We start from the raw sequence: 26,996 nt of genomic DNA, 5'->3' as shown, positions 1-26,996 counted from the left end.
GATCTGCGGTGGGGAGGTGGCAGGGGGCCTCCCCTGCTAGAGGGGCTTTCCGAAGCCGCGATTCCCAAGGGATTCTTTCCAGTGCCCCAGCACACAGTCGGGAAGGGCAGAGCAGGGCGCGGTCGCCACAGCCCCTCAGCACAGTACGAGCTCCTGAGCCCGCCAGGGGGCAGCGCGGCGCCGGGGGCAGGGTACCGGCGCAGTAGAGCTTCGCCTTCACCTGTTCTACCCGCTGGAGGATCGGACCCCCACGGCTCCCAAACCAGCAGGTCTGGGGGCACACCGGGGAATCTGTGTGCTCCCCAGGGCGCCGCCCAATCTTCCGGAACCTAGGCTCTAGTCCTTGTACCCGAGGCCAGCCCCGAAGGACCCAGGTCCCAGGTGCGCCCGGCCGTTTTGCCGACTGTCCCTGTTCTGGGGCCGGGGGAGGTAGCACCGACAAGAAAGCATCTTTGTCTCCTTTCCTTCCCGCTTCGCGGTCTCTCCAGGAAGCATTTTCCGATCCCCATTTGCTGGGCGCGGGTGGAGCTGGGGGCGGTAGGAGAGGCCGAGGCGGGGGCGCGGACCGGCCAGCCGCAGGCGGGTGCGGGGTGCGCCCCGCGGCCGCGCCGCGTGCACCCGGCAGAGGCGGCCCTGCGTGCCGTACGCCGCGTCCCGGGCGCGCCCGCCGCTATTCAGCTTCCCGGGCTCATTAGCAGTCTCAGTGTGCGGCTCGGCGCGGGCTCACAAAGAGCTGCGGCGGCGCCCAGCGCTCGGCCTCGCGGACAGAGCCGGTGGCGGTGGCGGCGGCAGTGGCTGCGGCGGGGCGGGGGCGGCGGCGCACTCGCGCAGCCCCGTGCCCGAGCCAGGTAAGCTGGGGGTCCCGGGCTTTCTGAGTCGCCGGTGGCTGCAGCCTGGGGGCGCCCGGATAGGCGCGGGGGATCGGGGCGCGGGTGGGGGGACGCAGATGCTGCGGCTCGAGCGCTGCCCCCCAGAGCCGGCGGGGCTTCGGAGTGGCCAACGGAGGGGGACGATCGGCGGGGCGGACTGCTGCTTGGATGTGGGGGTGGAGACCCGCGGCCCCATTCCACCAGACCAGCCGATCCCTGCCCCCACTGACCGGCGGGCGGGCGCGGCGGGGACCAGCCGGCGACTCCTGCATCCAGGGCTGGGGGCGCCGCGGTGAGGGGCTACCCGGTGCCGGCAAGAGGCGCTGGCCGGTGGTGGCTGCCCACTTCAGTCCCGCTGGACTGGCCGGGCCGCTAGTACATTCTGGGGCCCCACTTGGTGCTGGACCCAAGTCCGGGTATCGGGCGGCAACTCCCGAGTTTGGGGTCGCTGTTGGATTCGCTGCCTCCTGGGAATCGAGCTCTGATTTCTTCCCCTCCCCTTTCCCTTCATAATGAGGCCCAGGGGGAAAACTCCTCAATTAAAAATTCCTCATACCCTTTCCCCTGGGCAACCTGAGAGGGCCTGGGGGTGCGTTGTGGACATGCCCCTTAGTCTGGCCCCTTCCCTATGGCAGGCACAGCCTAACAAGACTGTTGACAGGAGCTCTGGCCGCAGATTATGAAGGCAAACATTGATCTCCCGTTCCCCAAGCAGTGCTTTATGCTGGGCGGTGGCGGTGGGCAGTGCGTGGTGGGCTTCTGTGGGCGAAAACTAGGAGTGAACTTCCCCTAGGTCAGCTTGTAGAAGGAGGGTCCGGGGGTCCGGAGGGTCCTGCGGAGAGATCTGCCCAACCGCTGCCTTGGAGGACATCTGATAGTCTTAACTTCGTATTTACTTGCAGAAGGAAGACTTTTAATTGTTTCAGATCAATTCAGATAGGACCTGATGGGGGCCAGACTTAAATCTGTGGATAAATGTAGTCAGCTCACAAATAGCCATGCCAAGGTGAAGTATCTAAAATCTGGCATCTTGTACCTGACACTTCATACCTGGGCTCATCTGTCCCTGGCCTCTTCAACCTCCTGTTCTTTTTGGTTATTGTCTCCCACCCTTTGAGGAAAGACAGTGGTTTTACAGATAAAGACCTGAAAGCTTTGAGGGTCAGAGTATGACAACTTTTTCCAGTGTAACAGCTCTGGTAATGCCTAGAGCTTGTGGGTAGCCTTCCTTTGGAGCAAGCAGAATTCCTCCAGTGAGTTGAGGCAGGGGCTTCTCTGGTGAGCAGCAGCCAACAGGCAGGGATGAACACCGAGCCCAGAGCAACTGAAATGCCTTGTCCTATACCCTTACTGCTGGATGGCCATATGTTCTGCCTCCATCCTCTGCTGTAGCTGGAGAGGACCTTTGAACTTAGGATCTTCTGGGCAGGAATGATACAGATTTGAACCTACTGGGACTCTGAGCGACATTAGGATGTTAGTGGATAAGTTGAAACTTGGCTATTGTCAGTCCTCTGTGCTGACAGTCCTCTCCAGGTGGGCACTACCAGTACTGGTGAGGAGGCCCTGAGTATCTCTGGAGCTGGACTGATCTGGATGATGGCCCTAGTTGTAGGTTTCTCTGTGCTCTTCCCCACTGCCTGCCTTTTCATCTCTGGGGTATTAGACTCTGGCGTTAGGGGAAGTGCACGGTGAATCAGGTGGCCGGTGAGTGTATGTGAGCTGGGAGGTGGGGTGGGCGCTGAAAGGAACTGATGCCTGTGATGATCAACTTCTGGTTTTCTTTCTCCTTCCTTGCTTTCTGGGGTATCCCATGCCCAAGTTGTGGCTTGTTTGCTTGTTTGCATAACTGTCCTTTGAGTTGTTCTAAGCCTTCCCCCCTTTTTAAAATAAAATATTAGTTTCACAGGAATAATTGGTGGCGATGGATTGTGAATAGGAGGCACATAAATATCTAATTTGCCAACTGAGCTAAGAATGCTAGATAAAAATAAAAGATAATTGTAAAAGACACCAATCGCACCCCTGGAAGCTGAGAGAGTGCTAAAACACCTTGATTTTTCCTAGACAAAACTGAGGAACTCAGAGGAAAAACACATTTGATGGTGAGGTTGGCATCAGGCTGGGCTTTGTTTGCAGTGAGTGGTGGTCAATGAGGCCTGTCAGAGGGGGCAGAGAGTAGACAGAGTATGAATGAGGAGGCCCTCTACAGACCTTAGCTTCTCTCCAGTGTTCCTCTATGTTTCCTGCCTCAAATACCTGCCTTGGTGACTCAACAGGTGAGAACCTCTGGTCTGAATTCTTTGAGGAATCTTTACTTTCATGTGGGGAGTCTGAAATGACTGGTGGCAGACGGACATGGAGACCCTGAACACATCACTGGCTGGCCTCCAGGGCTTTCCAGAACAAGTGGCATTCACCTGCATATCCTGCCCTGCAGTCTGGTCCTTAGGGAACAGGAGAGCGCCCCGAGCATGAGTGGCATTCATGGCTGCAGCATTCACAGACTGTGCCCTTGCCTCACTGCTCCCAGTTCCTTACCCTTGCTGGTGGTTGTAAGGATTGGCAACGTGGGGGCAATGGTGGGGAGTGGTGTAGTCACTGACCAGCAGGCAGGCATCCCCTGGGTCATGTACCAGGATGCAGCCTGGGTGCCTGGCAGGGGTTGCAGTGATGCTCATTTGGTCTCTTGGATGGTGGTTGGGCTGATAACCCACAGGGAGGATTCTCTGCCTCCTTCCTTCTCCCTGAGTCCCCCCCGCAACCCCCACCACCTGGGTCAGGGCCAGCTGGAGTCTCTGAGCAGCCTGCTGGCACAGGCTGAGTCAGCTGTCGTGAGCACTGTCTTCTCTTGCCTTTCCTGCAGCCAGTCCTCTTCTCTGTCCCCATCCAGACATTCAAGGAAGCCCAGGGAGGACAGCACCCTCAAGGTCAAACCATCAGGCTCTCTTCGTGGAACCCTACACATCAGGGGAGTGCCTCTGCTGTGTGAATTTTATTTTCTGTGCCAGCTCTGGGGTTTCTCAGAGTGTGTGCTGGGGTTGCCCCCCTGTAGATTGGACCCATGCCAGTCTCTCATTTTCTCAAGCATTCAGTGTCTCCCCCGTGCCCACTCTACACCCATATTCCTCCACTTGATGTTCTCAGGTTTTCCCCCCTCGCTCCCAGTCATTCTCCCAATAAGCTGTCCAGGCTTCAGGCAGACAGAATGACTACCAAGGTTTGCCTTGAGTTGTCCCTGCCCTGTTCCCACCTTGGCCGAGGTCCTTGTGTCTGTCCTTAATGATCCCAACTGAATGTGGGTTCTTCTCCTTTTTTTCCTTTGGTCCTCAATTTTGTCTGGCTCCCTCTGTCTCAGGGTCTTTGTGCCTGCTGTTTTTGCTCCCTCATCTGTACCTCCCCCAGGTATCCACCTGGCTTGCTCCCTCCCTTATTTCACTTTTCTGTTTACATGCCAACTCCCTGATCAGCCTCTGTAAATTAGTATCACTGCTCCCTTTCTTATGAACCCTGTTTTGTGATTCTCCTTAATAGTTAACATTCGATGTCTTATTTATGTACAGTACTTGTTTGTTTATTATCTGTCTCTTACCACTCAAATGTAAAGACTTTGTTCACCTCTGTATCCCCAGTAGCTCAAATAGTGCCTGGCACATAGTAAACCCTCAGTGCTATTGTTGGATGAATGAAAGAATGAATGAAATGCAAGAGCATCTTTCTTCCTTTCACTCTGCTTGGCTCCCCACTTCTTTCCCTGAGACCCAGAGCAGGAATCAAACCATATTCACATTTGGATCCCTCCTAGAATTGAGCACAGAACCTTGTGCTCACTGGGGAGGTAGGATAGAGCTACAGATTATACAGCGCAAGTCAGTTTTCACATGGGATAGAAGAAACTGTTTGGGAAGGTAATCCAACCTACAGAGTGGGCATTCTGATTTTGCACTGAGATTCCTTTGTCGTTTTGGTTGTTTCAGTTGTTGGGTATTCCTTACTTCCAAAGCTGACCTGTCTGCATTCTCCCTGATCATCTTGGATGTGGATGCATTGGGAAGGAGGCATCCTCTTGCCCAGGTTCCCTTCCTCCTTCATCTGGATATTTCTAAACTTGTCTGGTAGCTCATATCAGGTCTCAGCTGTTCTGTCCTGTTGGCTGGCCTTTCCTTCCACAAACCTTCTCTTGCCTGTGTTCTGTCCTGGCTGATGAAGCACTCTGGTTTTATGAGAAAGCCAGAGAAAGGTAGGATGGGATCTGGAATAACAAGAGCTCAATTCCAGCCTGGCTGTGCTGCTAATCCCTGGGACCTGTGCAAACCACTAGCCTTGGGAGCCTTTTTCAGTATCTGTAATATATGCACTATACCTCTTGCACAAAATTGTTTTGATGCTTGAATGAAATTTGAAATTGACCTGATGGCAGGGTATCATTATGACAGCAAGGTCTTCATGGAGTGCCTGTGTAGCCTCAGGCCTGTTATGGCTTCTCCTACAGGTCAGGTTCATGAGTTACAACTAAAACCCAGTAAGAAAGTGTGTAGGTACTTCATAAACTCTGAAGTGCGGTTCCAGTGTAAGGTGCTACATCTTTTATTTTGTGTTTGAAGGGTCAAAACTAAGAAAGAAAAAAATATATGCTGTTGAGATTCCTGCATTGACTGACTGCAAAAGTAGTTTCATCTTGAGGTTTTCTGGAAACTGAAACACTCCAACATTCAAAGATGGTTTTTAATAGAGAAACTAGTGGAAGAAACCAGTGTAATTAAAAGCATGTTGTGGGGGCAGTTCTGTGTTGAGCACTGATCTTCTGTGTTTGCTGTTTTAAATAATTTCCCACTAAATCTAAAAAGCAGGCCTCATCTTAACTTCACTGGTAGGAGACTGAGGACCTGGTAGCTGTGACTTTCCCAAGGGCACACTGCTGTTGGGGGCAGCTCCACATGTGGGCCTGAGTTGAGAGAGGAGAGTGTAAGGCTCATGCTGTCTCCCTGTGCCCAACTGTGCTCCACTGTACGTGAGATTTGTTCTTCAATTGTGTGAGTGTGACTAGTACTTGTCATGTGACATGTACAGGGGTTAATATTCAATGTGTGCCTAAAAAACCTGATGCTTGGTGGTTGGAGAGTGGAGGATGTGCCCTAGATTATCAGGGCCCTTCACAGGGATGGGGAGGGGGCTTGAGGACTTGCCATATAGGAAAACAACTGCCATTGTTGGTGGGTCACTAGAGTCTTTCCTTTTTGCACTCGAAGTGAACATGGATTATTTGCACTTGTCCCTAGAATCAATTGTACAAGGAGACATTTGGTTCTGAACCACTCAGCCACTTATTTTGAGCAAAGACGAATTAGTAAACTGTAAGTAGGAGAAGAGTATTGGCATCTAAAATTTTAAGTTGGGGTATGTGTTTGTGTGTGTGTTTGGTTGGTTTTATATTCCTGGAATTGGCCCCCAGCAAAGCAACTCCAACTAGGAATTTCTCTGAGCTGTTAAGTGCATTATTAATTAAAAAAAATATATATTTTATGTGTTTTCCCCAGTTGGTCTGATTATCAATTTTCTTGGAAAAATGCATTGTTTAAAAAATAGGAGAACATTAATTGAGTGAATGCATGCATTTAAGGATGATGGATTTTGGGGTCTGACAGCAAGTGTGTGCATTGTTCAAATAAAATGCAGTGTATGTTTTTCAGTCCTTTGGTGTAGTAAGTGAGCCATGTGCTCTAACATCTGTCCATATTATCCAGAGCTGGTGACAGCTGTCACGGGTAGGGTGAAGTGGAGCTGGGGTTTGTGTTAGAAATCAGAAGCTTGAGAAAGCCAGGCTTGGCTTCCTGCAGCCAGCTGTATAAGTGCCACTGCTCAGTCTTTGACTTGACTCATCCTAAGGAGGGCACACATGGGTCTGTGCTTCCTTCCTCAGCAACTACCAAGTGACTGTGAGGATGACATGAGATGAGATATGTACAAACATTCTGTTACAGTGAAGTGTTTGGTCAGTAGTCACAGGTTAAGGAGTGTGTGTGTGTGTGTGTGTGTGTGTGTACACTTGTGTGTTCTCCTCAGCTTGCTTGCCATCTCAGATACCTGTCACCGCCTTGGACCCTCTAGCTGGTTCTGATTCTGACTGGCAACAGTGGAAGCTGTTGGCTGATTGATAGATGAATTGATTCCAGCCACAGGTCCCAGTGCTGTCCTTCTGGCCTGACTGCTAGATCCTGAGCCCCTAAGACAGGACTACATTAGTCAACTTGGTGGCTGTTTCTCCAGGAATAGTCTAAGATGAAGTTTTTCTGTCTCACAGTTCCTACTCAGTGTGCCTCCCTTTGTGCACATGTACTGTGAAGATCCTTCCCTTTGAGTGCTAGGAATCAGGCAGCTGGAGAGAAGTGTGCCAGGGTATTTCAAGTTGGATGTGTGGCCTGCCTTTGGTTCTTGGGGGAACATCTTTGTGTTAGTTGGAAACTACTGATCTTGACTTTCCCTTGGGCTTTAACCAATTTTAGCTTCAAAATTAATTGCATTTTATTAAGTAATGGTTTTCTTCTTGATCACAGGCGGGTATGTGCTTAATCAGCAGTGGTGACTGGTGCTGCTGCAGTTGATTTGCTACACCCAGAGGCAGCACTGCCTCTGACTTGCATTGACTGCATTTGGGGAACTGCCTTGGGGGACCCCTGGGCTGGCAGCATTCTCTGACTTGCTTTGGGACCCTTTTCCTTAAGTCCCTGTGTGTGCTGTTCCTTTTATCCATCATGTAGGAAGGTTTATCTGGTATGGAAACAGAGGGTTGCTGGGCATTTAAAGGGCAGCCCCTTACCTTGTCCCTGTCATTCATTTCCTTTGATACTTGAGAACTCTGCAATGCTAGAACTGAGGGCAAGTGTTCTTCACTTTAGGTACCTCTAGATCCCTTTGCTGGGAGTTTTGTCCATCTGTCCATCCGTCTATCCATCCATCTGGTATTTATTTTCTGAGCACTGCTGGAATCCATCCTCCTTCTTTCCTAGTTATAGCTGGGTAGATTCAGGGGAGGGGAGTGGAGGGCAGGTTCTGGAGAACATGCACTGGCATCCTGGTTCTGGGTCCAGGGTCCTCCTAGAGAAGCAGAACCCAGGAGATGTGAGAGTGCCAGGGTGACTGAGGTCTGATCATGGACCCTATCCTGGAAAAGTGCATATTTGCTCTTTCAGAGCAGAAGAGCCAGCCAAGAGTGGGGCACCCTGGGCAAAGGGAGTGCCCAGTTTTGGGCAGCAGGGTTTTGTAGTTTGTGTAGGTCAGATCTGGAGATGGTGGGTGGGGAGGAGGGATACCTCTTTACCATCCAGGACAGTTGGAGTCCTAAGAGTCTTTGCTGTGGATCGGGAGCAGAGCAGGTGGGGCAATAATAATGCACACAGTTTACCGAGCAAATTCTCTGTAACCAAGCTTCCTGACCTGGCAGGCTGGAACATGGGTGAGGAGTACCAAAGGGAACCTTTGAGGGGCACAATCAGAGGTGAGGTGAAGTTGCCTAGAGGGGGAGGGAGGACACAGGACAGGGCACATTGAGGGGTGTGGGGGTATGTTGGGTCCTTGGGGAGGGTTGTAGTGAGGATGTAGGAGGAGGGAGTGGGCTCCAGGAGCCTCCCTTCTCACTGTGTTCTGTAGACACTGTGGCTGCCAAGTCCCAGCCTTGCTCACAAGGATGTTTCATTTTACCCTTTAGAGATTTACAGGCTTTCTTGATTAAATTGCCCTGCTCTCCTACAAGCACGATCAAATCCACGACAAAACCATACATCACATTATTAATTTGCTCTCACAGAGTTAACCCCTGCTGCTCTGCTGACTTACACACTCCCCACCCTGTGCCACACACACATAAGTAAGCCGGGTTCCAGTTGTCTGTGGATCACAGGCTGCGTGCAGGAGAGACTTGCAGTGGGACAGGGACCCCAGGCTGCAGAGTGTGGTATAGCTCTTTGCCTACCTCATGACTGGCCTTGGGGTGTCTAGAGACCCAGGCAGTCATTACAGGGGTTTCTGATGGCTTTCTGGTCCTCTTCTGGGAGAGAGGAGTGCAGTTTCTTCACTAACCAGGTACAGAGATTTGGGAAGGGCAGGGCAGAGCTGCACTTGTGGTCAGATATTCTGAACCACACTGCACTGTAGGAAGCTGATTCACAGGCCTCCTCTTTTTTATTATTATTATTATTATTATTATTATTATTATTATTATTATTTGTGGTACTGGGAGTTGAACCCAGGGCCTTATGCATGCTAGGCAAGCACCCTACCACTGAGCTACTTCCCTAGCCATTTAAAAAAAAAAAAACTTTGAGATAGGTTCTCACTGAGTTTTTTGGGTTGGCCTTGAACTTGCAATCCTCTTGCCTCAACCTCTTGAGTCACTGGGATTACAGGTGTGCACTATGATGCATCCTTCTTGTGGCCTAGAGTCCTCAGGATGCCTCCAATTCTTGCCCTTCCCCTTCCTGTCCTGAAGAGGATGAGGTAGCCATTCATCTTCTGGGAGATGACTTGATCATGTCAAGCCATGGGAAATACAAGTTTTATAGATAAGTTTTGCTCCTTTTTAGAGATGCAGTCAGCCTGCTTTTCCTCTGGCTCAGGGCAGAGCTAGGGGGCTATAATCCCTGCCATGAGGCCCCTGGTTCCCTTTACCAGTGTCTGTTGGAGCTCAGCGGGGGTCCTGGCTAATGCTGCCTTTGTTACTTCCAAGCACCATGATTGGGGACAGCTTGCTGATTACTGGGCTGCTTAGAAATGAGGACTTGAAGGGGAGAAAGCTGCATTTGATTTTGGGGGGAAACATCTCTGCATGCAGAACTTTCTGCATCTTCGTGGTTTTCATCAGACACAATATTACAGTCTAGTTCACAACTGACTGATGTCCCAAACTCACTTTCTTCCCTTATCATGTTTTGTAGAAGTCTGTCTGATGTATTTTAGATCTCATATTTCACAGCAGAAACACTGCTGGTTATAGTTGGTGGTATCTCTGCCTTTCTTTACTAAAGGGAGGTGTCTGCAATAGGGAGCCACTGCCTTACTCTGGACATGGGCCATCACTGTACCAACTTGGTCAGTCATGGCTCTGCCTGAAGTTACCTAATGAACCAGAAAAGTTCCATAAAATCCACATGTATTTGCATAATAGCTTAGGTAAAATTAGTTTTGGTTGCCAGGAAGTAAAGGGAGACATGCTTTGCTAATTTGGAAGACATTAATTTGGGACTGATTTTTGTCCTACTCATCCAGTTTCTGGCAGTGATCCCCAAGCTATCACATGATATTCCTTATTGGAAACTGTCCAAGCCGACCAAGTCCTGGACTCGCTTCTGTGTGTTCATTATCTAGAATTCATGTCAACCAACTGCTTGGATGGTACTGGACCTTACATCTCAGGTCTTGACACTAAGAAACTTTTGTTTCCCCACGCGTCTTTAAATGGAACCTATTTTTAATAGACAACTCACTTAAAATGCAATAATGCACTATATAAGTAGTGAGACAAAGGCAGACAACCTAATAGGGAAAGGGACAAAAGATACACACAAACACACACACACACACACACACACACACACACATGATGTTCGATAAAGAGATATAAGGTGCTCAACTCCACAAGCTATTAAGGAGAGGCAAAGTAAATTGTTAAGTGTGAGATCCTCGCACATCCACTAGACTGAAATCAAAAGAGCAGCAAATGACAGGTGTTAGTGAGGATATGGAGCAACTAGAACTCACTGGGGGCATAGATTCCTACAAGTGCTTGGGAAACTGCAGTGTCAGCTAAAGTTAAATATGCACATACTCTTTTACCAGCAGTCCCAATCCCAAATTAAACTGAGTGAAGTGTGCTTATGGCCACTGGAGAAAGCCAGAGGGATATTAGACACACAGAAGAGAAGCCAATATGAGCACAGAGGCAGAGATTGGAGTGATGCAGTCATGACTGAAGGAACACCAGCAGCCATGAGAAATTGGATGAGATGAGAAATGGATTCTCCCCTGTCACCTCCCAGAGGTACTGTGGCTCCGCTGACACCTTTCCATCCAGTGAACTGCTTTTAGATCTAGTCTCCAGAACTGTGAGAATATAAATGTATTTCTGAAGCCATTCAGTTTCATGATAAGTTGTTACAGCAGCCCAAGGAAACTGATGTAGTCTCAAGAGACACACCCAGTGTCCAAAGCAGTATGATAACTGCCAAACTGCAAACAAGCCAGATAGCCATCAGAAGAGTAGATCAAGACTTAGATTTATTCCTGCATAGATATTATACAGTGAACTGAGAATGAACTCTCCACAAGTGTATGCCACAGTATGGATGCATCCTACCACATAGGGTTAAGTGAAAATACCTAGACCATAGAGCCCGGGCTGCATGATTCCATTTCTGTGAAAGTCAATAGGCAACTTCATCTGTGGTGTTAGAAGTCAGTTGCCCTTGGGAGATGGTAATTAGAGGAGGCATGGGGAGGGAGCAGAAGACCTTCTATAGGTGCTAATAATGCCCCATTTAAAAAATTTGGATGTTGGGTTGCATGAGTGTATGTATATGGAGCTTTTTTATACATATATTGTATTTCATTAAAAAGTTGAAAAAAAAAGAGCAGTACATCATCTTGGAATTTTCAAGGAGAACTTTGAATTGATCAACTCATGGCTTATATTACTTCTGGAACAATACTATCTAAATCAAGGTTACTTTTAATGTAAGATAATTAAATTTTGTTATTACAATGAATACTTAATAATATTTAGACACAAACTGCATTTTCTAAATGAGATCAAGGTATGTAAAACCCAAGAAGGATACTAAGATCTATATAGATTTAAGTGATGTGGATAAGTTATCTAGATGAAATGAACTTTTCTTCCTGCCTATAAAGGGAGGCATACTCCTTAAGAAAATCGGAAACAAATAATCCAAATGTTGAAACATCAAATGTTGTGATTTATATTAAGTGAGAAACTAAAGAGCTTTCAGTAGAACAATCAAAGGGAGGCAGTGCATATGAAAAATTCCTTTGGGTCAGTCCCATGTTCTGATGGCCCAGGAATCATAGGTGAAGGTTCTATCTAGGCAGAGACGCATCACTCCAGCCCCCAGAGGTGCCTTTCATCTTTTCCCATGTTCTTCCCTGGCATGTTATTTCAATCCATGAACTCTGTGTCAGTCAGCTCTCTGTCACTGTGACAAAATACCTGAGTTGATCAACTTAAAAAGAAGAAAGGTTTATTTTGGCTCACTCTTTCAGAGCTTTCCATACATAGTTGCTTGGCTCTGTTGCTTTGGGTCTGTGGCAGCATGTGTTAGAGAAGCATGTGGTTGAGCAAATCTCCATCAGTTTACCTGAGGGTGACTAGGAAGCAATGAGAGAGAGGAAAGGATTGGAGTCCCAATATCCCATTCAAGGGCATGTCCTCAGTGACCTAACTTCTTCCCGTTAGGCCCCAGCTCTTAAAGGTTTGACTCTTGTTAGTGCCATGAACTGGGATCTAAACCTTTAGCTTATGAGCCTTTGGGGGACACTTAAATTCAAACCATAGCAGACTTTGCTCCAGCCCTCCCCTTGCTGTCCTCAGAGCTCTTGTCCTGGCTGTGAGCCACCAGAATGGGGCCATGTCACTGACTGCAGAGGACAGAGACTGCCAACTTTATGACATGTTGGCCACGTGGGCCAGACAGTTGGCTTCGCCGAGTACCACTGTAACCATGGAGTCATCTAAACGTTTGCAGGAGTCCTGTTGTGTGGCAGCCTGTTGGAGGCTTTGGTGTTCTCAGGACATCCTGTGTGCCGGCCCCGCTCTGAGCCACTCACCCATGTACATGAGCTCACTTCCTCCTCAGCATCCTAGAAGGGAGGTGCAGCCCAGCAGGACCATGTAGTGTCCATAGATTTTGAGTTGGCAGAGTGTGTGCTCTGAGTGATAACATCTGAGCGTAGTGTTACCTGCAGGCTGTGCCTGGTTTGGAAGAGAAGCTCTAGGGAGAGGGCATTCAGTGCTATCAGGCCCTTTCTGGAAAAGGTAATAGAATCTCAGGTGAGTATTGGTCCAAGGTCACCAGGTGGCAAAAGCAGAGTCTGTGTTTGCAGCAGTCCTTGACCCTGTAAGTCCTCAGGGCCTTTCTTCCCAACCTTTTCCAGCTGGACCCAAGCTTCTCCTGGCTCATCAGACCATAGCATGGCTCTGTGCGGGAATGGGTGACAGGTGCTATTCTCCTTCAGCTGATTCTGGGCATTATTTATAACATCAGCCTCTTGGTGGTGGCACCGTTGAGTGAATCTTTAGAAAATGTCCTCTCTAACCTCTCATGTCTTCTTGAGGGTCCCACATGTCAGAGGCCAGAGTTCACTTTCCTGGCTGCGCACTCAGGGTCGCTTTACACTCTGTGACATATCATGCTGTTCCAACCAAAGCTTCCCTGTTGTCTTGTCATCGTTGTGGCCAGGGGAGCTATCCTGATGGTCTTTCCCTGTCACCTTGGCATTTTGATACTGTGGTGTGTGTGGTGACATTTGTGACAGTGATGGCTTCGCTGTGCTTTCCATTGCTGAGGCTGCCTCTACAAATGTGAGGATTGACCATCTGAGCACTAATTCCAGGTACATCTTGTTTTCCTATTTGGGATGTCCTGTCCCATCTGCATATTCTTGTCACCTTCTAGGGACTTTTTGTATGTCACTGTCCTGGGAGCTGAATAACCATGCAATGGAAAGCAGGTGTTTGCTTCTCTGTCCTCTCCCTGCAAAACTGTGAATGACTATCTGTAGTGCATTATACATTATATTTTTTACATCTTATCCCTCTTCTATATACATGCCATCTATTGCCCTATCCTCCGGTAGGACTGCCCACTGGCTCAGCTCCATCCACTGCCTTGACCATTACTAGGGTTTCCCCTGGGCCCCAGCACCCAGCATGGTGCCCGAAACTCAGTAGCTGCTCAGTAAAAGTGGCCAAATGATATTTTACCAGCTCCATACCTGAGCCCCATTTCACGAAAACCAGAGTACAAGACACAGCTCTGCTCCAGATGTCTTTTCTGCAGTTGTTCCCAAGAGACGAGAGTGAAGCAGAGTGGTGACAAATGACAGGAGCCACTGAGGCCTCAGAGTTTCCATGTCCCCAATTTTGCTCTGGGAACATGACGGTTTCATCAACATGGTCTGAGGACCAGAAAGAGCATCCAAGGGATGGTGGATAGGCAGAGCCTGGAGTGGTTGTCCCCGAGGTCTGAGGTCTGAGGGTTGGCTCTGCTGTGGGTCTCACTCTCCCAAGCCTGTTGGGAACCAGCCTGGCACAGCAGCTCTGGCCAGCTCTCCCCTGGGTCTCTTGGCTGGTATTTGTGATATGGAAGCTGTTTTGCTTCTGGAGGGCCTGTCATTGCCTTGACTGTGTGTGGTTGGGATTTTAGGAGTGGGCTTTATGTATGTGGTGATGTAGCTTGGGAGTCTAGAAATATGTATTCTCATCTTGCCTCTGTGGCTTGAGAACTGCTCCCGGCCATCTGGTCACCCCGGAGAGAGTGGAACCTCTCAGGAGTGAGCATCTCAGTGTTTGTGGTGGTGTGAAACTCAGCCATCGCTTTGGGTTCTGGCACACACACAAACCAGGGTGAGGAAGGTTAGGTCTTACTTACCCTCAGAGAGCTATTGATCTGTGCGTGTTTGTGGGGAGGTAGAGACAAAAGTCAGATGGGACTGGAGCAAGGCATGGCAGCAGCATGGGAGAGTCAGCCTGGAGTGAAGTGGTCATTGCTGATGGGGGCTAATAGCAGCCTGAGGGCAAAGCGGTTGGGCATCACTGCCACTCCTCAAATGCGGGCTGCACTAGTGACTTCCTGCCAAAGGACGATGTGCAAAGGAAAAAAAGAGAAACCCCACAAGCACTGCTTCAGCTGGTGGTCAAGGGTGACATCAACAGTGAGTCAAGTCCATAGTATGCACTTCACTGCTATGGTTTTCCTCCCCCAAACCTGTAACCTCAGTCTCATCATGAGGATAAAAAACAAATAGCCCCCAAAACAAACAAACAAACTAACAAACAAACAAACAAACAAAAAAAACCCAACTTCACACAAATTCCCATTTAGGAACATTCTAGAAAATATCTCCTTCATCCTATCCAAAAATGTCAAGGTCATCAAAAAGAAAGAAAGTCTGAGAAACTACCACAATCAGGAGTAATCTGAGGAGACATGATGACTACATGTAATATGGTGTCCTAGATTGGATCCTGGAACAGAAAACGACCATTAGGAAAACACCAAGGAAATGTGAATGAGCTATGAACTTCAGTTAATAACAATAGTGGATCAATCTGACTTCATTGATTGTGATATACTGTTTTAACATAAGATGTTAATATAAGTGCAACATGGGTGTCGGGTATGTGGGGACCATATTTAATCTGCTTAATTTTGCTGCAAGTCTAAAAGCTTCTAAAAACATAAAGTCTATTAAAAAATTAGGGGCAGTTTGAGTTCCATTACCTCTGTGTCCTTTGGTTTTGAGACCTTGGCTTGGAGAACCTCATTCATTTCCAGACACTCAGCTGAGTTGTCCCCACTGGTCTTCCTTTACTGTCCCCATGAAAACTGGGGGTGGGGGAAGTTCAGTTTAGAAGATATATATATATAATATATATATATATAATATATATATAATATAATATATATTATATTATATTATATTATATTATATTTTGCCCCAAATTTCTGAGTGCTTGAAAATAACCATTTTCTCAGATGCAGTCTTCCCAGGTGCTCGGGGGTTATCCACAGGAGAAAGAAGCCCAATGGCATGAGCATGAAAGATTTAAAACATGAAAAATCAGAAGCCCAGATGCTGACATCGATAGCCCAGGGAATCCTGCACCTGTGCTGCTGAACACACTCTCAGGGGCACTAGCCAGGTTTTATTGGCCTGGTGACCATGGATAGCAGTGCCCTGGACCTCTGTTTCTTTCTTTCTTTCTTTTTCTGGTCCTGGGGATTGATCCCAGGGATACTTAACCACTGAGCAACATCCCCAGCTCTTTTTAAAATATTTTTTTATTTAGAGACAGGGTCTCACTGAGTTGCTAAGTGCCTTGCTAATCTGCGGAGGCTGGCTTTGAACTCTCAATCTGCCTGCCTCAGCTTCTTTTTTTATTCACCAGGAATGGGGGGTCGAACACTGATGCTGCTCTTCCTGATCAGTCCCTGGAGTCACACAGATAGTGGTCAGTGGCCATATTTTTAGGGTGGAGGGTAACTTTGGTCACAGTAGACAATGGTGACCAAAGCTGATGTGTGTGCGATTGATGGTCCACTGAGGAGGCAAAAGAGAGCTGAGCCTGTTTGCACTGGGCTGGCATTTTAAAGATTTATGGACAACTTGGTGGGGACACAGAAAAAAATAAGACCACAGCTAAAACCCTGGGCTTCATGTAATTTCAGCTTCTCTAACTTCCATAGAAGTGTCAGCTGCTGTGTTTTCAGTAGAGGCACAGCATGAAGTGGAAAGGGGTAAACTTGACAAGAGAGGGAGACCTGGTCCTATAAATGGGTGCAGGTCCATTGTCACGCAGCCAGCAAGGATGCTGGGTTTAGTGGAGAGTCAGAGAGGCCTGCCAGGACCCAGCCTGCTCCCTTCATCCAGACTGTGCAACAGTAGTTCACCAGCTCCTCCATTTGTAGTGGCCATGACATCTGCTTTGCAAGACCTTGTTGAGTAGTGAATGAGACGGGACTTGACACAGGGAAGTTGTGTGGTATGGGATGAGTGAACTTGACTGGTGGGGCCGGAGATGGAAAGGATGCCCCTGTGGAATGCACAAGACCTATATTGTCAGGGACTGCCATGGTTTGTATAAGTGTCCCGCAAAGGTCCATGTGTTAAAGGCTTGGTCCCAAAGGTGCTGTTTGGAGGTACTGTGGACCTTTAAGAGATGGGGCCTTGTGGGAAGTCCGTAGGTCATTGGGGGTATTCCCCTAAATGGGGATTATGGGACCCTGGTCCTGTCTTCTTTCTATCTTTTGCTTCCTGGCCATCAGGTAAGCGGTTTGCTCTGTCACATATTTCTTGCTATAGCCATCCAGTATGCCTACCAAAGGCACAGAATAATGCGTACACCCCATTATGGACTGGAAACTCCAAAACTGAAGCCAAAATAACCTTTTTATCTTTATAAGTTAGTTATCTCAGGCATTTTGTTATAGTGACAGAAATCTGACTAACACAGTAACTCTAGACTAGTCATGGCCTCCTTACTTCTCACGGAGCCAGTCAGAGGAAATGATTCTTGAAGTTCTCACCACTCATTTGGATTGTTTGACAAAATTAGTTTGAACCATATAAAACTTGGTATTTTTTAATGCCTAATATAGGCAATTTCATATGCTTCAGTTCATTTTAGCATTAAAGCAGTTTTTGGCATGAGAAAACACTTTTCTCTTAAAAGCATTATTTTTACTTATTACTTACGTATAAGTTCAGTGCATTAGAAAATAAAGGTAAGCAAAAAGGAGAAACTTTTAGATACCTAGTTCTTCCTACCAGCACCCGTTGTTCCATGGGTCTCTTTAACTGTGCTTGAGTGCATACAGCTGCCAGCCCCCTTTCTCTTCCACCATGTATCAAGAGTCTCTATTCATGTTCATGGAAGTGTTCTCCCACCCCCAGCTGTATGAGTTTGTACGATCACTCTGAACCAGCCCCCAGTTTTAGATATTGGAGTGGTTGAGAATGTTTTCCTGCTGTGAACCAGATCTGAACTTATACCCATCAAACAGCATATCAGCTGTCCCTCAGTCCTCATTCTTCCTGTGGCTGGTGCCTCCTCCAAGGTTGGCTGGTGGTGTTCTGAGAGGAAATAAAGAATTTGTGCGTAAGCCTGTGGAGAGTTTCAGAAACTTCTTGTGCAGGGCAAGCCAGGTGGAGTGGTTAGTTATTTCAGGGGCACATTCCTTTTCTGATTAGCATCTTGCCCCTTCTCCATACACACACACTGAGGGGTATGCTGCTGGCCAAAAAACTGGACTCACGTGCAACTATTTATTTTAAAATTGCATTTTATTTCTGATGATTTGGTCAATGGATTGACACTAAGCCCTCTTCCTTAACCGCTGGGGATTGCTGGTGTGTGTCTGAGTTGGATGGCTAACTTGTGGGCCGTCTTTTGAAGCTTGGCCTGGCGTCCTGATGTCCCAGAGCTGTTGGCTGCCCTGAGCATCCCAGGAAACGCTGCCGAATTCTGTGGCCCCAGGAGGATCTTTGTCCTCCTTTTGCAGAAGCAATAGATGCATGGATTCGCTCTGTTGAGCTGGAAGGAAGAATTTTTAGATTTCCTCTGGTTGAAGAACTTAAAATGGAACAATCTACATCAATTCCCCCAAATTGGACTTTGAAGCAAGTTCTTGGAAAAAATGGACTCGATTATTTTCTATGCATGGAAGCACATTCCGTGAGAACCTTCTGGTAATGAATTTTAAAGTACTTGTCTATTTCGTTTTGTTCTCAAATACTGAGAAGTTTTAAAAAACAGAGGCTGCCAGGGATCTGGCGGTGTCTGAGGGAGCAGCATCCACCACCCTGAGTGAGAAGGGAGGTGCTGGAGAGGCCTGTCTTTCTCCAGCCCCTCTTTCTAGGTCAGCAGCATTGTTTGTCAGTGAGGGTAAGCAATCCTTTTCCCTCTACCTGAAGATTCTGAAAGACATGGAAAGAATGGAATGAAATAGAGAAGTGATTTTGAGCAGGTTTTAGGTACATGCTGTTGACTGAAGCAGAGTTTTTGTGTGTTGTTTCATTATCTAACAATAAAAGAGTTAATAATGAAAATAAATAGATCTGACATCTCTATTTTTAAAATCATGCCTTCTAGCAATTCTTTTATCTCCAAATGAGAGAGCCATTTTTCTGTTAGCAGAGTTGGGGTTCAGGAGGACTCTGGCCTCATAACAGGGGCAGGTGCCTATCATTTTCTAGACTTGAGAGTCCTTTGTCTTTGATTTTGCAGGATCAGATTTTTTTCTCACTGACATTTTTTTTCTGGTTATGAAATTACTATGCAATTGTGACAAAAATTAAAACTTTACAGAAGTACATAATGAAGAAAATGAACACCACCCATTCCAACCTTCTTCTCCCTATTTAACCCCTGCATGGACAACCATTGTTAACCATTTGGTACAGGGTCTTCCCATTTTTTATATTTCTATGGACAATTTTGCTTATGTTTTATATGATACATACATAATTATTACTTTTAACACTTTTCAACAATGTGGAATCAAATTACTGTTTGAGTTACCTTAATATGAATGTTCCAAAATCTGAAACTTTTTGAGTACCAACATGTTGTCAGAGGTGGGCAATTCCATCCCGACCTCATCATGCAAACTTTGTGCACAAAATTACTCATAATATAAGATTGTATACAACTTAAAAATAATGTATAAAATTACCTCTAGACTATATGGGTAGAGTGAATATGAAACATAAGTGAAATTTGTGTTCAGATTTGGATCCCATCCTAAGATACATCATCATTATGTATCTGCAGGTATTTCAAAATAAAAAAAGAAAAAACCCAAAACTGAAATCCAAAGCATCTCTGGTTCCAAATCTGTATAAACATTGTAATTAGATTCTTCGCCCATCCCAAGCATTGATGATCTTAAACATCATCCCCTTTCAGGTATGCTTGGCAAGTGGATACCATCAGTTGATGCAGTTTCACTCAATCTTGTGAGTATAATGTTATAGCTTATAGTAGACCCCCTTATTTGCACTCTCATATTCCTTAGTTATAATTACCTGCTATCATCTATAATCCTAAGATAGTAATACTTGTTTTTTGACTTTTTCAAGAGAAAGAACACATTTGCATAACTTATTATGGGCATACGGTTATAATTATTCTTATTATTAGTTATTGTGGTTAGTCTCTTACTGTACCTAATTTATAAATCAAAATTTTTCTCAGGTATTTATATATAGGAAAAACAGTATAGTTTATATAGGGTTCAGTAATATGCATGATTTTAGCCTGCGTATTATCCACCAGGGCTCTTGCAATGTACCCTTTTAAGATAAAGTGGATTACTGTATTTCATTTTGCATGTTTTAAAATTACAAATGAAGAGTTTAAAAAAACAACAAAAAAAATAAAATTATAAATGATAACAAGCTGTTTCTTATTTCCTTAATAACAATTTGAATTTTCTCTTTTACTTTTTGTATTCTTGCCTGCTTTTCTCTTGACTTGTCCAACTTTTCTGTGGTGATTTATTGTCATTTTTAGTACAGCAGGGTTATTACTCATTGCAGATATTTTCTCCCAGATGTCTTTGCATCTTTTGACTTTGTTTAAAGACATTTTTGGCAATGCAAAACTTTTGAATTTTTATGTTGTCAAATCTCTCAAGCTTTTCTTTTATGGCTCCTGAATTTTTTTTCACATTTTTAAATTAATGCATTATAGTTGTACATAATGGTGGAATTTATTGTTATATATTTGTACACATACACAGTATCAAAATATAATTTGGCCAATATCACTCCTGATACCCTACATCCCTTTCCTCTTCTCTACTGTTCTCCCTTTGGCTCTTGAATTTTGTATCTTAACCTAGAGAAGATAAGTGCATATAAATAGCCTCCTATATTTTCTCTAATATTTGATAGTTCAGATTTTTTATCTTTATATCTTTTATTCATATGGAATTTATTTTTATATATGGTACAAATTAGGGATATAAATTTTTTTATATGAACATTCAGTTTCCCAACATCATTTATTAATGAACCATCTTTATATCTCTGTTTTGATTTTTTTCTTTTTTATTGATGCTGGGGTTTGATTGAACCCAAGGCCTTGTGTGTGCTAAGCATTGGCTCTTCCACTGAGTTAAACCCACTTGCCCTTACCTCTCTGTCTTGAGATTCATGTTTGTCATAGAACCAAAGGGCTTGAACATTTAGAGCATGAGTAGTTGCTAGTGTGTTCTGGTTGTTTCTCCTGCATTTCTGAACTCTCCATTCTAATTCACTGGTTTATTCTTATGCCAATATCTATTGTTTAAGTTACTGTGACTTTTTGTTATACCCCAGGCAGTGTCCATGTGAGAACATCATTGAGTGTGCTTACTGAGATGGCTGGGATGGCACTGGGCCATAGAATCTTAGGGGAGCATTGTTGTATGTGTGGCTTGTCTTTGAAGAAGCATCATGACTGCTCTTCATTATCTTAAGATGTTATTTCTTCTTTTTTTCCATTTTTTCTAACCTTTCTCATATATTATTATCAACTAGATAAACTTTGGAATAAGTGAAATTCATTCCAGAATCTTAAGGGGAATTTGATTGGCATGGTTCTACAGGTTTATTTAGGGGAAGAGAGATGTCTTTTAATGGATATTTGAATTATTTACATCCTCTCGTGTCTTATTGTTTTGCCCATAGGTATGTCACATTTCTTGTTAGATTTTTATGGCTGATGTTGCTGTCATCACTGAGAACACGCCCCTCTTTCTTCTCCCCTTCTAGCTGATTATGGCTGGTTGGTAGGAGAGCAGTTGACTCTGGGATGTTGGGACTGGCACTTTGCCTACATCTCTTCATTGACTTAAATGGCTTGTTGGTTCTTCCTTTTGAGTTTTTGGATTGGGAAACCATTTTTCAACATTGGCCTTTCCTTTTTGATATTTAGGCCTTTGTGTTACTGGGGGTGGGGAGTCTTGATTAATTGGTTCTGTGGGCTCTTGGGGTCTTTGTGTCCCCTCAGAAAGGCCCTTTTGCTTCACACTCAGTGAATCAACCCTTTAACTGGAGCCTCTGTGTGCTTCGCAGCTGCCCAGGCCTCTCTGTCACCCTGAGAGCAAGCCAGCAGTCAGTAGAGGTAATTTTTTCCACGTGCTTGGAGTGGGCTGAGAGAAGTCCTGTGGAAAGTCTTCTCCAGGCAAGGGCAGTGGTTCCACTGGAACTTTATGATGGGTTCTCAACTACTGGGTCTTCGAGAAGGTGGCTTGTTCTTGTTTGGCCCACCAGGAGGGGGCTGCAAGGACTGTGTCTCCTCAGATAATGTCAGTGCATGTGGTGGTGATGATGCTTGGGAGTCCCTGTCAGCAGGCTGGCAGCTGCTGGTGGCCTCTGCTTCCTTTCCCAAATTGATGGGGGGTCCTGTGGGGATATGGGCAAGTGGAGTGAAGTGGGATGGGAGCACTGGATGCAGTGCTGCTTCTCATAGCTCCCCTCTGTATGTCATGGAGCCAGCACAGGTGAAGTGGTGGCTGTTGGGAGTTGGGAAGGTGATTCCTAGAAGGGGAGCATGGTGTTTGGCCAAATTAGCCAAGAGAAGATCCCACTCTGACTGTGCCAAGAGATACTTACTGTGCCACCGAATTCCCATTAGGAACCTGTGGCTCTGAGGAGACCCTGGAATCTGTGATGCTGGTCGCAGATGTCACCCTCAATTGTTTCCTCTCATTTATGCAGTACCCTTGGCCTTGGAATATCTACCCTGCAGAGGCTGCCAGTTATTGTGAGTTCTTGGTGCTCCTGTCTGACAAGTGATGGGGAGCCACTCTTGCTAGTTTAGATTCCTAAGTCATTTTGCACATCATAAGGCTTTTTTGTGTGCCATTTTTCACCACTTTCATATAGAAACTTTGTGTAGAGTGTTATAGCTATCCATACCCATTCATAATGTGTGTGTGTGTTGAAGGATATCATTTTCTCACTTCCATGAGATAAACTAGCCAACCTGGCACCTTCACAATGGTCACATCAGTGTTTGTCACATTGGAAGTTGATGGGTGGGTGTTGTGATATATTAATCCTCTTCCAACCAGGTTGGGAACAGTAGGGGCACATGGTTCCATGCTGCTGTCCACTGGTGGTCTGGGTCCCAGGTCAGACTTCCCAGTGGGTGGTCCAGGCCCAGGACATCAGAAATCTGATAGAGAGGAGATGTATCCTGCCTGGAGGTATAGCTCCTAGACTGGAGTTTTTGTTAAAGATTGTTTTTTACTATTCCATCTGCCAGGAATCCATTCCCTGTTCCAGCCTCTTGGAAGCCCCATTTCAGACTTTGTCCAGGCCCTGTGCCTCTACTTACAGGGGTGGGTGTCTGGTTGTTCATACTGTCTTCAGGGTGGATGGAGGCCAACCCAGGTCAGCTGGGTGGAGGAGCAACTAGCAAAAGAACCACTCTACCCTGAGGTACCTGGAGATTGGTTTGAGGGAGTTGGAAGTGCAGCATGGACACAGCTGGCTTCTGGGACAGGGGAGGCCTGGGGAGATATCTGCAGAATTAGGAAGAGATGGGGCTGGTGCAGCACGTGTAAGTGCAATGAGTGGCAGAAGGGAGATCTGAACTCTTTCTGACTCCAGGGCCTTTGTGCTTAACCATTAAGTGGCAGGACCTCCCAGCAGGAAATCAATCACATGCTTCCAAGGAGGTATTTTTACGAGTCAATATGCTTGACTTTGGAAATGAGTCATAAGGATGAAATTTACCACGGAATTAGAGACGTACATACTGGATCAATTTGGCAATCTCTTAATGTGGTACTCGGAACTGCCTGTTTTCAAATTAAGTGAGAAGTATTTTTTTTTTATACCTGAGGTTATTTCCTTGTAGATAAAGGCACCATTAGAAGAGGAAGGGGGAGTGATGTCATGGAGCACTGGACAGTCGAGGTGGGGGCCCCTCCTTTAGATCCTGCTGAAGGTCACAGAGCAGTGGGATGTCACCAGCTCAGTGGCCTGTCCTCTGTCTGCTGGCTGAGGGTCTCGGTGCTTCAAGCTCCTCCCTCCAGCTTTGAAATCTTGAACAGCAGCTGTGGTCAGTCCTGGGCCTTTTGTTTCCTGGTGCATTGAGTGCATTTGCCTGAATGTGGATGCCCTTGTCCCTGAGGCTCTGTGCATTGCCGAGTGTTTTCCAGGGAGACTTGACTTTCTAGACAGACCCAGAAAGCAGAAGAATGAGTGTGCTGTCTGACTTCCCAGGAGGGCACATTTCCCAAGTATGAATTCTATTCAGTTGAGTCCTTCCTTCCAGTTTGGGTTTGGGGTGGGTTGGGGAATTTGCAAGGCAGATGATGAAAATGGGGCATGTAGCTTTGCATGACAGTGGGATTAGCCTTGTCAGGCACCCCTTAACGGAGAGATGGCATTGCTAGAATCCAGCCACTCAACCAGTGCAGAATTATCAAGGACTTATTTACATTATTGTGTGTTGCCTGAGAGTGAGCAATCTGTAAGGCAACTTCAGGATTCTTCGTGTGGGCCTGGGGCACATCTTCGTGTAGGTGAATTTAATATCTGCCCATGTGTGCCTCATTTCCTGGGTATGAAACTGAGCAACGGCTCTTTGATTTTCAATTTTAAACCCTTATCTTCTGACATTCGGCCTTACACAGAGCGGAATGTTGGAAATGGGCTGCAATTACAGTGTCCCTAATGGGATGGGTTTTATTTCGAATGAGTAGACTGTGACAGCTTTTAACTGCCTTCGTGTGACTCTCCTCACAATAGCCCATTTTTCCCTCATTTAATGGAAAATGCATAGCCGAAGCCTGCCTTACAGTTGTGCCCCACTGAGTCCCATGGATCCTGCTCATCTCCCTGGGCTGTGGTGGGACAGGCCAGTCATAGCCCATGAAGTGGGGGCCAAGGGGAACCCTGAATATGACCTCAAGGACCTATGATGCTCTCTATTGATCCCAAACATTTTGCATTCAAGGTAAAGTTGCTCTGCTATTTGCATTTAGCAGGAACAAGGCAGAGCAGCTGACAATGGGTTTCCGAGTTGGCAGATGTGTTCTTAGATGAGGAGTCAGGCAGAAGTGAAGGGGGGAGAGCCATTATGGGGTCTCTATACTGAATGAGTTGCTTTTGTGGACATCAGAATGTTAGGATCGGGCTTGGGACCAGTGCAGCCAGGGTATCCCATCATCCATATGAGTGCTCATGACTTTTTCCCATGGCTGACTCACAAAGTGTTTGTGGAATGAATGGGTATCTGAGCAGCTTAGAACCAGGAGAGCCATAAAATTTGCCTTTCCCTAGAGGAGCAGGTGCAGATGATGTATTTTCTCTTTGAACCAACCCTGAAGGGGTCTGTCCAAGTGTCAGAAAGAAACCTGGGCCCTTGGCATATGCAGAGGAGAACCATTTCATCTCCCTCCCTCCCTCCCTCCCTCCCTTCCTTCCTTCTTTCCTCCCTCCCTCCCTCCCTTCTTTCCTTCCTTCCTTCCTTCCTTCCTTCCTTCCTTCCTTCCTTCCTTCCTTCCTTCCTTCCTTCTGTATTGGGGATTGAGCCCAGGGATGCATTACCACTGAGCCCATATCCTCAGTCTTTTTTATTTGTTGACACAGGGTCTTGCTAAATTGCTAAGGCTGGCCTCGAACTTGTGATCCTCCCGTCTCAGCCTTCTGAGTTGCTGGAATTACACTGCGCTTGGCCACTCTTCTAGTTTTTGTCAAAAAAGACACTTGAGTCTGTGAAATAAAACTTTTCAATTTGTTATTCCTGTAATATTTCATGTAGTGGAATCACTACTTCCATTGCTTTTGGCAAATATCGTAGGAAAACCATCATAGATCATTAAGTCTGTCTTCCCCCATACTCTTTCATTCACACAGTGGAAAAAAAAAAAAAGAAAAGAAGAAAAAGAAGAAGAGTGCTGGGACCAATGATCACCAGCTGCCCAAGTACCAAAAAATTATCCTTCCAAAATCTCTTGATGTTGGTTCTGCATGAAGAGCTATCGAGTTGCCTTCTGTGTGCCACTCAGACAGAAGCCCTTTTTTTGAGCCCTTTGATTTCTAATGTTTGTTTAAAAACCTTCATGTTAGAATTGGGAATGTAGCTCAGTGGGAGGTGCTTACTGGCATGTTCAGAGCCCTGGATTTGATCCTGAGCACCACACAAACAAAAATCAAAACAAACAAAACACACGCATGCACACATTCACACAAAACACTTCATGTTATTAAAAAGAAATTTACTTTGTCACTGGTGAAAATATCCTTTTATGTGTTTGAAAATTATACCTCTGGCCTCTCTGAGGTTCATTATCTGGCTGGACCTCTTGGTTTTCCCCAGCCACTGGCCTAGAGCCTTGCCTTGTGCTGCTTGGCTATGGTAAGGGTAGCTCATCCTGATCCTGAAAAGAATGTCCTTTGTCTTCACACTCAAAGCAGATATGGGCTCTCTTCTCTGGCTTCTGTCTCCTACAGTAAGTCATTACCTTTGAACCCCAGGATAGTCAATCCACCCAGGTTTTTATTGTTAGCAGCTTCTCTTTGGGATGTCCCAGGCTGGTGGTCACTTCACTGATGGAGGAAATACTTTAGGAGGATCACTGATGAGATGACTGACTCAGCCCAACAGCAAGACTTTGTTTTCTTAGTTTTAAAAAAATTGTGGTAAAATAACAGGAAATTTACCATCTGAACCACTTTAAGGTATTAAATTCTATAGCATTAAGTACACTCACAGTGTTGTGCAGCCACCTCCCACCCAGTACTTCCCTTATTTTGCCGAACTGGAAGTCTGTACCCATTAAATAATAACTCCCATTTCTCCTTCCCCAAGTCCTTGGCAACCGCCATTCTACCTACTGTCTCTTTGAATTCAACCACTCTAAGTACCTCATGTAAAGAGAATCATACAATTTTTGTCCTTTTCTAACTTGCTCATTTCACTTAGCACAATGTCCTCAAAGCTTATCCATGCTGTAACATGTGTCAGAATTTCCTTCCTGTTAATTTATTTTTTAACTGATACCTCAAAGCATAATTAATGGGGTACCATGTGATGTTTCTATACATGTATACATTGTGTAATATTTAAATCATGGTAAACATTTCCTCAGTTATCATTTCTTTATGAAAAGACCTTTTAAAATCATTTGTTCTAGCTGTTTGAAATGTGCACAACATTATTGTTACCTGTAATCATCATTGCTGTGCAGTAGCACACCAGGACTTCTTGCTCCTATCTAACCTTTCTGTTTAATGCTGAATAGTATTCCATTGTTTGTGTATGCCACATTTTGTTTATCCATACATCCATCAGGCATCAAGAATATTTTATGTAATAGAAAGCACTGAAGATCC

The 26,996-nt window shown here is 45.9% G+C and overlaps 1 protein-coding gene and 1 non-coding gene across 7 annotated transcripts in view; one reads left to right on the top strand and one right to left on the bottom strand.

Annotated features, from left to right (window-relative positions):
* The first annotated feature begins 234 nt into the window (after positions 1 to 234).
* Apba2 (amyloid beta precursor protein binding family A member 2) overlaps positions 235 to 26,996 on the top strand; it is a 265,008-nt gene continuing 238,246 nt past the window's right edge. For 3 of the 6 annotated variants that reach the window (XM_047542150.1, XM_047542154.1, XM_047542147.1), the window contains exon 1: positions 415 to 848. The gene's annotated coding sequence lies outside the window, so the exon portion shown is untranslated. Of the gene's footprint in view, positions 382 to 414; positions 849 to 19,566; positions 19,617 to 26,996 lie in introns of those variants that run through there. The other 3 variants (XM_047542152.1, XM_047542148.1, XM_047542149.1) reach the window with 2 other exon arrangements.
* Positions 25,552 to 25,684, bottom strand: LOC124978523 (U11 spliceosomal RNA). The gene has a single exon (XR_007107503.1). It is a non-coding gene; the product is annotated as a U11 spliceosomal RNA (small nuclear RNA).

This window comes from Sciurus carolinensis, chromosome 2, assembly GCF_902686445.1.
Source record: "Sciurus carolinensis chromosome 2, mSciCar1.2, whole genome shotgun sequence".
In the NCBI taxonomy this organism is placed as follows: domain Eukaryota; kingdom Metazoa; phylum Chordata; class Mammalia; order Rodentia; family Sciuridae; genus Sciurus; species Sciurus carolinensis.
Note: the sequence above shows the minus strand (reverse complement) of the source record. Positions and strands in the feature narration are given on the sequence as shown.